Here is a 13,547-nt window from a genome sequence, read left to right as displayed (position 1 = left end):
TCATTGATCTTTTATATTGTTTATCTAGACTCGATTTTGTATATTTTTGCTCTGTTACTTATTATTTTCATCCTCCCACTTTGAGTTTTGTTTGCTTTTCTTTTTCTAGTTCTTTTAAATGTAAAATTAAACTGTTTATTTGAGACTTTTCTTGTTTTTTTTTTTTTTAAAGTAGGCTTGTGTTTCTATAAATTTCCCTCTTAGGACTGCTTTAACTGTATCCCATAGATTTTGAGTCTTTGTGTTTTCATTTTTGTTTGTCTCTAGGTATCTTTTGATGTCTTTCTTGATCTCATCATTAACCCATTCATTGTTTAGTAGCATGTCGTTTAACCTCTGTGCGTTTGTGTATTTTCCAGTTTTTTTTTCTTGTAGCGGATTTCTGGTTTCATATCATTATGGTTGGAAGAGATGCTTGATGTGATTTCAGTCCTCTTAAACTAATTGAGACTTGTTTTATGGCCTTACATGTGGTCTATCCTGGAAAATGTTCCATGTACATTTTAGAAGAATGCGTATTATGCTGTTTCGAGGTGAAACACTGAAAATATCAATTAAATCCATTTTGTCTAGAGATTCATTTAAGGTTGCTGTTTCCTTATTGATTTTCTTTATGGAAGATCTGTTTATTAGTGTTCGTGGGTTTTTAAAGTCTCCTATAATGAGTGTATTCTGTCAATCACTCCCTCAATGTTGGTCGACAATTTCTTTATACATGCAGATGTTCCTGTGTTCGGTGTTTATATGTTTATTAGGGTTTTGTCCTTTTGTATGAATCCCTTTATCATGATGTAACGCCCTTCTCTTTCTGTTATTATAGTCTTTGTTTTAAAGTCCATTTTGTGTAATATAAGTATTGTTATCTTTGCTTTTTTTCATACCTTTGGCACAAATATATTTTTCCAACTTTTTACTTTTAGTCTGTGTATGTCATTGATCCTAAGTGGGTGTCTTGTAGGTAGCATATGTAAAGGTCTTGTTTTCTAATTCATTCAGTTACCCTATGCCTTTTTATTGAAGCATTTAAACCATTTACATTTAAAGTGATTATTGATAAGTCCGTATTTATTGCCATTTTATTATTTATATTTATGTTTTCTCCCTTTCCTTCTTTTTACGGAATTCCCTCTAACATTTGTTGTAATATTGGTTTGTTGGTGATAAATTTCTTTATCTTTTCTTTATCTCACCTTCAATTTTAATTGATAACCTTGCTGTGTAGAGTAGTCTTGGTTGTAGGTTCTTGTTTTTCATTACTTTAAATACCTCATTCCAATCTCTTCTGGCCTGAAGAGTTTGACATTTTTTATGTGAATTACTTTGTAAGTAACTGGCTGTCCTTTTGCTGCTTTTAAGATTCTCTCTTTGTCTTTATCCTTTGGCATTTCAATTATAGTGTGCCTTGGTGTGGGTCTAATTGGTTTCCTCTTATTTGGGGCTCTTCGTGCCTCCTTAACTTGTATGTCTATTTCCTTGTCAAGTTATAATTTTTTTCTGTCATTATTTCTTCAAATAGTTTTCAATTCCTTCCTCTCTCTGTTCTCCTTCTGGCACCCCTATGTTGTGATACGTTGGATGCTGTTCTCAGATCTCTTAAACATTCCTCATTTATTTATTCATTTATTTTTTGCTGTTACAATTAGCTGTTTTCTGCTACCTTATTTTTTAAATTGCTTAATACATTCTCTGCTTCATCTAATCTATTGTTAATTCTTTTTGGTGTATTCTTCATTTCAGTTATCATAGTCTTCATTTCCAACTTTTTTTTTCTTATGGTTTCTATCTTATTTTTTTATGTTTACCATCTCTCTGTTGAAGTTCTTACTGAGATCACCTATTCTCTCCCTAATTTTATTGAGCATTCTTATAACCATTGTTTTGAACTTTGTCTCTAGTAGGTTGCTTGCCTCCATTTCATTTAGTTGTTTGTTTGTTTGTTTGTTTTTCCAGACTTTTCTCCTGTTGTTTAATTTGAAACATTTGTCTTTGTTTTCTTATTATAGTTGTCTTACTGTGTTCATTTCTATGTATCTCCCAACCTTGGCCCTGTGACCTTATGCAGTAGGTATCTTGTGTGGCTTAGTGGCTCAGTTTCTCTGATCACCTGGTCCGGGGCCTCTGCACATTGTTCCTTGCATTGATTGTGTGTGTTCTCTTGTTGTAGTGAAGCCTTTATTGCTGTTATCGCATCAGTGGTTGGGATTGATTCTTGGGTTGACTCGCCGTGTGGGTTGGTCATGCCCACAGATATAAGCTACTGTATGGAGGCCAACCCCACAGAGTGAGATTCACCCCATCAGGCTTGTGTATATATTGAGATCACCCTTTGTGTCTGCCACTTACGGGGATGGTGAGGTTGCTCTCTATTGTGGTCTGATGCCAGCCTCTGGGTGTTTTGGTTCTGGGGCCCCTTTGAAAGTCATCCCTCTTAGTCCAAGGTCAGACACTGCCTTTTATTCTTCAGGGACATTTGGCAGGAGCTGCAAAGTGATTTCTGATGGTTGCTGCCTGTGCTGAATCTGGAGGCAAGTGGTAAAGATCACACAGCAACTCGAGGTCAATTAACCCAGGGCAAATCCTGCGGAAATTTAGCAAATGAACAAGTGCACCTCAAGGCCTGTGGTTGCCTGCCGGCTGCCCATAAAACTCTGCAACTGAAAGGTAGTATGGGAGCTGGGTGGAGCGAGGACCCAGGGACTCTCTGGAGTAAAATTAGCAGATTTAACCCAGCCAATGCAGAGTCAGGTTTCATTCCAGTGCTGAATCATGACTTGCTGTAAAAGTGTCAAATAGCAGTCTGGCCAGCCACTGCTTGCTTCAGGCCCACAGACACTCGCTATCTGTTCATAAAACACTAGCTCAGGGCAAGACTGGTGGCCTGCCACCGAAAGTCTCTCCTGGGATGTATAGGCCATGTTTGGGCCACACAAGCCGATGGCTGTTGCTTGCTGTCAAATTCACTGCCCATGAAAAGCACAAGGTGGGGCTGGCTGCCTGGAAATGAACATACCACAGGCAATTTGAGGGTTGGATTATGCGAGATCTCAGGGAAACACAAGGTGGAGTGAGCTGATATAATCAGTCCTAGGCAGATTCAGATTTGCTGTCAGTGCTGAGCCCAATGGCTCCAACAAAAGTCACAAATCACAGCAAGGCCAACCATAGTCCATTTCAGGCCTGCAGACACCTGTGATTATCCCAAGACACACTGCAGTTTGGGCTGGCACAAATAAGCCACCACCAAAAGTCTCCCACAAAATATGTGTTCTGTATGTGGGCTGTGTGAGCTGAGGGCTGCTGCCTGCTCATGAATGCACAGCTCAGAGAAGGCACAGAGTGGGGCTGGCTGCCTGGCTATGGGCCTGCCATGATAATTTATAGGTTGGGTGGGGTAATATCCAAAGGGCACAAGGAAGGAGTGGGTTGATTTTACTGGGTCAATGCAACTTCAGAATTAACCTCCCATGTGGGGGGAGATTTAACATATACAAGATGGTACCCATCTGTAGACTGCCCTGGAGGGGTGCAGAACAATGGTGGCTGTCCCTCCAGCTTATGCTCCACTGTCATACAACTCAGTCTTTCCCCATATGTCTCTTGCATTTCCTGAGCTGTTGACCCTCTGCCAGAGCCCAGGGTAAGTGTCTGCGAGCAAGTGAATCTGTGCACAGGTAATTTAAGGGTGACATATGGGTTTTCAGATTCCTTCTATTTCATCTGAATGGTCAGAATCTCCACTGACTTTTACAGTTAGATTTTGTTGGAACTCCTCTTCATGGAATGAAACTCCAGCTTGGGGGGCTCCTCTGTGCAGCTAAGGTCCCTTGTTCCCTCAGGGGGCCTCTGTATCCCTGCTCTCCTTCTTAGTGCTCAATCTCCATGTACGAGTATAGGACCAGCTCATTTTGAGTCTTTGTCCCTCCTACTGGTCTCAGCGTGATTTTTTTCTTTATATCCTCAAACATATGTGTTATGATCAGCTAGACTTCAAGTGGTTATCCAAGTTGTTTTATAATTTTTTTGTAATTCTAATGCAGTCATAGGGGTAGGTGGACCTAGCTTTTACCTAGCCCATCATCTTGACCAGAAGCCCCACCAATGTCTTTTTGGATACGTACCCTCAGTCAAAAGAAACAAAAATAAAAATCAACAAATGAGACTATATTAAACTAAAAAATCTTCTGACAGTAAAAGATAACCTCAATAAAATTAAAAGACAATCTACTGAGTGGGAGGAGATATGTTCTTATGATACATCTGACAAGGGGATAATATCAAAAATTTATAAGGAGCTCATACAACTCAACAACAACAAAAACATCCAATTAAAAACTGTACAGAGGACCTAAATAGGCATTTTTCCAAAGAAGACATACAGATGGCTTACGGACATATGAAAACATGCTCAACATCACAAATAATCAGAGAAACGCAAAACAAAACCACAATTAGATACCACTTTATACCTGTCAAAATGTCTATCTTCAATAAATCAAAGAACAAGTACTGATGAGGATGTGGAGAAAAGGGAGCCTTCACGCAATGTTGGTGGGATTGAAAATTGGTGCAGCCAGTATGGAAAAGAGTATGAAGGTTCTTCAAAAAAAATAAAAATAGAATTATATATTATCCAGGAACTTCACTTCTGGTTACTTATCAAATAAAATCCAAACTGCTAATTTAAAAAGATAAATGTACCTTTGTCTTCATTGCAGCAGTATTTACAATAGCCAATATAGGGAAGAAACCTAAGTGTCAATGATTGGATAAAGAAGAGGTAGTATTTATGTATAATGGAATATTACTCAGCCATAAAAAAATAAAATCTTAGCATTTTCAACAACATGGATGAGCCTAAAGGGTATTATACTAAGCGAAATAAGTAAGACAGAGAACATCAAATACCATATGCTTTCACATTATGTGGAATTTAAAGAACAACATAAATGAACCAATGAAACAGAAACAGAGTCATAGATACAGAGAACAAATTGATGGTTGCCAGATGGGAGGGGGTTGGGAGAGTGTGTGAAAAAGATGAAGGGATTAAGAAGTAAGGACAAATTGGTAATCACAAAATAGTCACGATGACATAAAGTACAGCTAAGGGATATAAACAATAATATTGTAAAAACTATATGTTGTGCCAGGTCAGTGCTAGACTAATTGGAGGGAACACTTTCTGAATTATATAAATGTCTAACCACTATGTTGTACACTTGAAACTAATATAAAATAATATTGAATGTCAAGTGTAATTGAAAAAATTATGAAGGTGGAAGGTGAAAGGAATGAAAGAGTTTCAAATTTTCAGTTATAAAATAAGTAAATTAAAAATATATAAAACCTATGTTTCAAATAGAAACATACATATGTAATACATAAAGCCAATTTTTCTGATGGTTATTTTTTTGGAAAAGCAATAAATTATATAGCAAAAGACCAAATTTAAAAAATAAAATAAATGTCACAGGGATATAAAATACAGCACAGGGAATATAGTCAATAATGTCATAACTTAGCACTGTTGGCAGATGGTTACTATACTTATTGCGGTCATCACATCATAAGGTATATAAATGTTAAATCATTATGTTGTACACCTAAAACTAATATAATACTGTATACCCACTATATTTTACTAAAAACATTATTTGAGACTAGCTGTAACAGTGACAATAAACATTTGATTATCTGGTTGCAGCACGCCAAAAAATAACAATACATTTTTACTGAGTAATTCAATAATTTTTTTGACATTTTAGTAATCTTAGATATCGAAGCTATTTTAAGAAATAACTCTACATTGTTTCTCCTCTATTTCAGTTACCCAGACCCAAGAATATTAGCCCAGTGTTTTTAATTACTTAGCTTCTGGAGCTGCTATAGCAGTAATTCAGTGTTATGTTGCAGAGAATGAAGTGTTCTTATATCTTTGGAAAACCGATTTCAATTTTTTTCATGGAGCATATTTTTGTGGTATATTTTCTTCATGTTATTTTAGATAACACTTTTATTTAAATAATATTGCCTGCTGTGGACTACTGCATGGATTTCGAAAGCCAGACTGCTGGACTCCACATTGTTTCCCTCATTTAATAATAACCTATTTCCTGCTTCTTTAGTGAGCATTTAAAAATATATTCATTTAGCTTTCCATTGAAAATTGTGGGACGATAGAGTGAAAAGAGATTAAAGAGAGAGTTCCTAAACAAAGAAAGGTTGTTGTAGGAGAAGAAAAGAAAAAGGTTCAAACTATAATACAAAATGGAAGTACTCTGAAAATGAGGCAAAGCATTTCAATTTTCTTCTGGTATATAGAAAATTGGCTAAAACACAAAATGACATATTTGAGTCTAGGCAGAAAGGAGGATTATCAAAAGTATTGCTTATAGCTTTACATATATTAGTAAGAAAATAAATTGCTATATTCAGATGAAAACTTGTAGCTCTGCTGGGGAAGGGACTTCAGATACATGCTAATCATCTGCATGAGCCTTTGAAAGAATTCCCAGGGCAGCTCTTCAGTGTTTGCATATGTTCCTTATAACCTGTACTTTGAAAAAGACACCAAATTCTCTCTATCTCATAATTATGGGAAGCAACCAATTGCTTAACTTCAGTGTCTTAGCCATAAATTTATGTGTTTTTAATAGATACATTTGTTAAAGAACACATAATACTCAGGAGACCATAGAGACAAGCCTCATTTACAAAATAAATCTTAGTTTGGGGCTCTTGGGATTAAGACAGGGATTCATGGGTCCTAATGACTACAACCTAGAAAGCAGTCTGTGTGAAAAGAAGGCCACAGGCTAGACAAAGGAGAGGTTTCCTCTTTCTTTCCAGATTATTTTGGGTTCGGATTCCGTTGGACTCCCTAATGATGGTAGAGCTCTGAGTGGATATTAATTACCTTGAGAAGCTGAATGCACAATTTTCTTTTCTATCAACTCTTTCTAATATTCTTTTTATCATATCTAAATGACCTCCATGATGTTCTGTTCCCTGATCTGAAGCAGTTAATGTTTTGTAAATTTAAATGCAGCAGAGGAGTTACTATCAAAGAAATCTTAGGCTTTAGTGTAATGGATTGTATTAAAATAAGTTTGCACCCTCAAGTTCTTTCTTTTGGCAGCTTGAATGTTGGTGTTTGGGATTTCATAAAAATATGATCCATCAGTACCGAATGAAGGAAAGTATCTGCACATAGCATGAAGCTAAGAGAAAAGGTGGGTTACTTAAAAGAGGACAAATGGAGTTGTAAAAAAGATAAAGAATATTACTAGGCAAGTCTGAGTGAACAAATGGAGGAGATGAGATCTTCGAAAGCTCTTTCCCCTCCCTTTTCTGACATCCCATACTGTTTTTGGTTTGTTCCATTGGCAGACAATGCCTTCACACTGCATATGGGAAGTCCCATGGGTCACTGCCTCAAACGCTCAGATTTTTTTTTTACTTTTCCCTCTTCTCCCAAATAGCCCTAACACTAACCATTAGAAACATTCCTCTCTTTAAATGATTTTTTTTTCAACTAGGCTTTTGTTTCGGGTATAAAAAATTAGGTAGCACTCACTAATCTAAAATGTCTATATTATGTCTGAATTTTCAATGTAAATTGTGCATTTATAAATCTCTAAAGATGGTATTTCATATACCAATTTGTGAAGTGAGGGATTTAGAAGAATTAGAAAGATTTCCTGCCACTCTTTATATTCAGTTCTTACACTGCTTATATGTGATATCAGCTTTGTTGCAGACCAAATCGTTTCTCAAAATGACAAGTCTATTATAAATTCAATTTGCCAAGCTTAATTAGAGAGTGTGGACTGGAGTATATGATGAGACTAGGCCTTTATTGATTTTCCACTATGTACACCATTTATCCTTAATTTTTATTCCACATAATTTATAAAATGTAAGGATCCTATATGCTTTGCTTTTCCTCTTATTCAATTTTCTATTTTGATTCCTAGACACAAACAAATGGCTCTAGAATATAGATTCCAAGAGTTTATGAGTTCAACCCCTTTCCCCTAAATAAAGAAAAGAGGAGAAAAGAAAAAAATCATTAGAAGAGAAAAAGAAAGAATGTAGCTATAGTTTCTATGAAAAACTAATCCAATTATATTTCTACTGTGCATATAATTTAGCATAATTGGATGATGGATTTTTCAAACGCTTTTTTCTGCATCTATTGATATGCTCACATGATTTTAATCTTTTAATTTGTTAATGTGGTGTATCACATTAATTGATTTGTGGATACGAAAACAAACTTGTATCCTAGGAATAAATCCAACTTGATCATGCTGCACGATATTTTTACTGTATTGCTGCATTCGGTTTGCTAATATTCTGTTGAGGACTTTTGCATCAAGTTCATCAGGGATATAGACCGATAGGCCTTTTTTTTTCTTGCAATGTCTTTGGTTTGGAAATTAGGGTATTGGCAGCCTCTTAAAAAGAGCTTGGGATCTAGAAAAAATGGCGTAGATGTTGAGCTGATAGATCAGCACTTGCCTGAAGCGTAATCTATCTCTAGAATTTGTTATATGTGCCAATAATGGCTCTTTATTTCTTTAAACTAGTGATAACTATGTTGTTATTGTTGTTGTTAATTTCAACTGAAAACAAATTACCTGAAACAGTACTCTAAGATGAATTATGAAAAAAACTTGAAACAGAGACATAGTAACTATATAAGCTCATCTTCACTGAGATTAATGTTAATGTCATAAACATGGCTTTTATCATAGGTTTTTATTTTAAAAATTATAATAATATGAAAGCTCTTCTACTTTTGCTGTGAAAATGTCCCTCAAATGCATTGCTTACTATATAGCATTTGATCTTCTTTATATTAGGTCCCACATGAGAAGGATCTATTAGAACTTAACAGCACAATAATTCATATCTTTCTTAAAAAATAACTGTATAATCTCTTATCTCATAATCTGAACTGTGTCATCCATCAGATTTCTCTTTTTGTACTATTAAGAAGATGTGAGCCAAATAATATTAATATTATAGCATCTTAAAAGATTCCTTGCTTCTAACTTGATCCACTTTAACTTATACTCAAAATAGCAGTCAATTATCTCTTTAAAATATAACTCGAATCATATCCTCATCTGCTCAGACCTCTCCAATGAATACTTTATTTGTACTTAGTGTGAAAAACAAAACAAAAACCTCAAGAGAACATTGTTCCCACCTAATACTGAGAAAAGATTGGATAATTACAAAATAATAAATTTTTGAGCCCAACAGAAAACTGAGGTTTCAAGGCAAGAGTCGAGAGAACACGCCCTCTGTTATCATACAGGAAATGATTGGATTACATTTGGTGACAGAAGTTAAAACTGTACCTCCTTCCTTGAATCTTCTTTCATATGAAGTGAAATCCTGAGGCCACTTGAGAGGAGCAGAAAATATTCCTGTTCCCAGGGTTCAAGCAAGGACTGATTACATTGGGAGAAGGGTAGAAGCTAACAATTCTTTCTCTGAAGAAGGGGTAGGAAACACTTCTACTTAAAGAACAGAAAAACAGATATGCTATTTCTGGATAACAAAATAAACAAAAACTCTATACTCCTGAGGGAAGGAAAAATAACCCTCTTGGGTCCAGAATCTTATGCCAATACAAGGCAGATGAAAAGAAAGTCTTTCCCACCTCAAACCTGCCAGAGACATAAGGCGGAGTTTGACTAACACAAGGAGGTAAGAAAGTAATGTTGCTGATAAAGACTGACCACAAAGTCCGGAAGCATAGGTCATGCTAGAGAATGGGACTGGACCAGGAGAACCCAGAAAAACCCCAATTGCTATGACAAACTAGAATTAACTAACAAACAACAAAAGTCTTCCTGTTTTGTTCTGCAGATGAAAGGAAATGTGCTTGGAAAGAGATCTCTTCTGTGGAGCAGAAACACTGAGGAAAACTCTCCAGAAGTCCAAGTCTCGTTTTAAACACAAGGTAAAAACGACACACTGCTATTTGCTGTCTGTGTTTGCTAAACGTAAAGATAGCAACGAGTAAACCAAACCCAGCTCAATGACTGACTAGTTTGATCAAAATCTTATCAAGAATGGTTGATTATTTGTCCAATGAGAAATAACAAGCCCTTGTTAAATTTAGATAGTTTAATACTTACACACAACAACTGCAAGAGCAGCCAAAGGTGGCAGCTCTGTGTTTCTTTTGTCCCACAGCACAATGATGAAAAGTTAGACAGCTGCAACACAAATGGTGATGCGCAGCCTGTGCCATGGTGAAACTAGTTTTATAGCCTATAGATTTACTCTAAATAGGACGTGACAGAAAGCCTCATAACTCATCAGAAACTGAGAGGCAATAAAACTCTCACGACAGCCTCCTAGGAAGATGAGGAGACAAGTGGGAAATGGCCTATAGCACCTCCTCATAAGTCTTTTAGGCTCTCATGTTCTGAAAGGATTACAGGACATTCTGCAAAGAACTAGAACAGTTGCAGTTATGCCTTGGAGATGTGGCCTGTGTGAAAAAGTGCAAGGTCATCAGGGCACTAGCACAGAGTCATTTCCCTACACACCACACTCAAACAGCTTAACAGAAAAACTTGTCCAATTCTGGGCATAAAGACTGTTATTATTTACTGATCCGAAATACAATGTCCATAATTAAATTTGAAACTATAAAACATATTTGAAAAATCAAGAAAGAGCCTCAACTTATTGCCAAGGGATAATTAAAACAATAGAATGTGATTCCAGGATGACACAAGTTAGGACTATCATATAAATTATTATATTTAATTTACGGTTGATAAATTAAGTAAAAATTAATAATTATAATATAATAAAACAAAGGCTAAGGAGTTTGTCACTAGCACCCTGGCCATAAAAGAATACCAGAAGGAGGCCTCCAGGTTTTTATGAAAGGACATTAGATAGTCACAAAAAGACACATAAAAATAAAGAACAATAGTAAATATAGCTACACAGTTAAATATAAAAGCCAGTAATATTGCATATTTGGTTGGTAGTAACTCTTTATAATTTCTTACATGATTTAAAAGGCAAATGCATAAAATAATAGTTATAAAGCTATGCTAATAAGCATGAAATGTATAAAGATGTAATTTGTAAAAATAACAACATAAAGAGAGGTGAGGAGCTATAAAATAGCAGATATTACCTTTCAGGTCCATCCATGTTGATATAAATGGTAAGATTTTATTCTTTATTTTATGGCTGAGTAATATTATATTCTATATACATACCACCTCTTCTTTATCCGATCCTCTATTGATGGGCAATTAGGTTGTTTCCATATCTTGGCTATTTTCAATAAATCTGCAAAAATATAGAGTTGAATTAGTATTTTAGATTTCTTCAGATAAATGCCCAGAAATGAAATTGATGAGTCATGCAATAGTTCTATTTTTAATTTTTTGAGTAACCACCATACAATTTTCCATAGTGGTTGCATCAATTTTTAATCCCAACAACAATGCTCAGGGCTTCTCTTTTCTCCACATCCTCATCAATACTTGTTTTTTGATTTATTGATGATAGTGTGAGGTTACATATCATTGTGGTTTTAATTTGAATTTCTCAGATTAGTGACTTCGTGCATCTTTTCGTATGTCCTCATTGGAGAAATGTCTATACAGGTCCTCTGCTCATTTTTTTTAATTGGATTGTTTGTTTCTTTGGTATTAAGTTGCCTGAGTTCTTTATAAATTTTAGATTTTAATCTCTTATCAGATACATCATTGGTGAATATCTTCTCTCATTCAGTAGGTTCCCTTTAATGTTGGTAATGGTTTCCTTTGCTGTACAAAAACTTTGTAGTTTGATTTAGACCTATTTGTTTATTTTTTGTTTCCTTTGCCTGAGGCAACATATCAGAAAAAATATTACTAATAGCAATGTCAGAGAGTTTACTGCCTATATTTCCTTCTAGGAGTTTTATAGTTTCTGATCTTACATATAAGTCTTTAATCCATTTTGAGATTATTTTTGCATATGGTTTGAAAAGATGATCTAGTTTCATTTTTGTGTGTATCTGTCTAGTTTTCTGAGTATCATGTATTGAGTAGACTGTCTATTGTATATTCTTTCCTCCTTTGTCATAGATTAATTGACCATATATAGACAAGGGTTTATTTCTGGACTCTCTAATCTGTTCCATTGATCTATGTGTCTATTTTTATGCCAGTACCATGCCACTTTAATTACTATAGCCTTATACATATCTAATAGCATACTTCCAACTTTGTTCTTTCTCAAGGTCAGTGTGGCTCTTTGGGGACTTCTGTGGTTCCATGTATATTTTAGAATTATTTGTTCTAGTTCTTTGCAAAATACCTTTGAAATTTTGATATGAAATGCATTGAATCTGTAGATTGTTTTGTGTAGTATGGACATTTTAATGATGCAAATACTTTCTATCCATGAGCATGGTGTATTCTTCTATTTATTTGTATTTTCAATTTTTTTTCTTCAGTAACTTATAATTATCCAAGCACAGGTCTTTTATCTCTTGGTTAAATTTATTCCTGGGTATTTTATTGTATTCAATGAAATTATAAACTGTTTTCTTAATTTCTCTTTCTAATAGGTCATTATTGGTGTATAAAAAATGTAACCAATTTATGAATATTAATTTTGTATCTTGCTATTTTACTGAATTCATTCATCAGTTCTAACAGGTTTTTTGGTGGAATCTTTAGGGTTCTCTATATAGCATCATGCCATCTACTAATAATGACAATTTTACTTCCCTTCCTATTTGAATGCTGTTTATTTCTCTTTTTTCTGATTGATGTGGATAGGATGTCCAATACTATATTAAATAAAAGTGGTGAAAGAGGACATACTTGTCTTATTCTTGATCTTAAGAAAATGCTTTTAGCTTTTCACCATTGAATATATTATCTGTCACTTGGTTGTATATGGTCTTTATTATGTAGAGCTATGTTCCCTTGAATTTCACTTTGCTGAGAGTATTCTATCACAAATACATGCTTAATTTTATGAAACACTTTTTATGCATCTATCGATATGATCATATGATTGTAATCTTTGATTTGTTAATGTCATGTATCACATTAAGAATTTGCAGATATTGAACCAACCTTGTTTCCCCAAAATAAATATCACTTGATCATGCTGTATGAACTTTTCACCATATTGCTGAATTCAGTTTGCTAATATTTTGATGAGGATTCTTGTGTCTAGTTCATCAGGAATATTGAACAATAATTTTTTTTTATTATTATTACTTTGTAATATGTTTGCCTGGTTTGGGAATCAGGGTAATGGTGGCCTCATAGAATAATCTTGGTAGCCTTCTTTTCTCTTAAATTTTATGGAATAGTTTGAAAAGAATAGGTATGAATTCTTTTTTGAATGTTTGGTAAAATTCACCTGTGAAACCTTTCATTTGGGGACTTTTGTTTGTTGGAAGTTTGTTGGTTACTGATTCAATTTCAATAGTAGTAATTGGACAGTTCAGATTTTCTGATTTTCTTTGACTCAGTCTTGGGAAATTGTATCTT

At 34.8% G+C, this 13,547-nt stretch overlaps 1 long non-coding RNA gene across 2 annotated transcripts in view; it reads left to right on the top strand.

The window, feature by feature from the left end:
• The first annotated feature begins 5,820 nt into the window (after positions 1–5,820).
• LOC118607784 overlaps positions 5,821–13,547 on the top strand; it is a 245,750-nt gene continuing 238,023 nt past the window's right edge. For both annotated transcript variants that reach the window (XR_004952817.1, XR_004952818.1), the window contains exons 1-2: positions 5,821–7,232; positions 9,886–9,979. This is a non-coding gene — a long non-coding RNA (uncharacterized LOC118607784). The remainder of the gene's footprint in view (positions 7,233–9,885; positions 9,980–13,547) is intronic.

This window comes from Rousettus aegyptiacus, unplaced genomic scaffold (genome assembly GCF_014176215.1).
Source record: "Rousettus aegyptiacus isolate mRouAeg1 unplaced genomic scaffold, mRouAeg1.p scaffold_m13_p_9, whole genome shotgun sequence".
In the NCBI taxonomy this organism is placed as follows: domain Eukaryota; kingdom Metazoa; phylum Chordata; class Mammalia; order Chiroptera; family Pteropodidae; genus Rousettus; species Rousettus aegyptiacus.
Note: the sequence above shows the minus strand (reverse complement) of the source record. Positions and strands in the feature narration are given on the sequence as shown.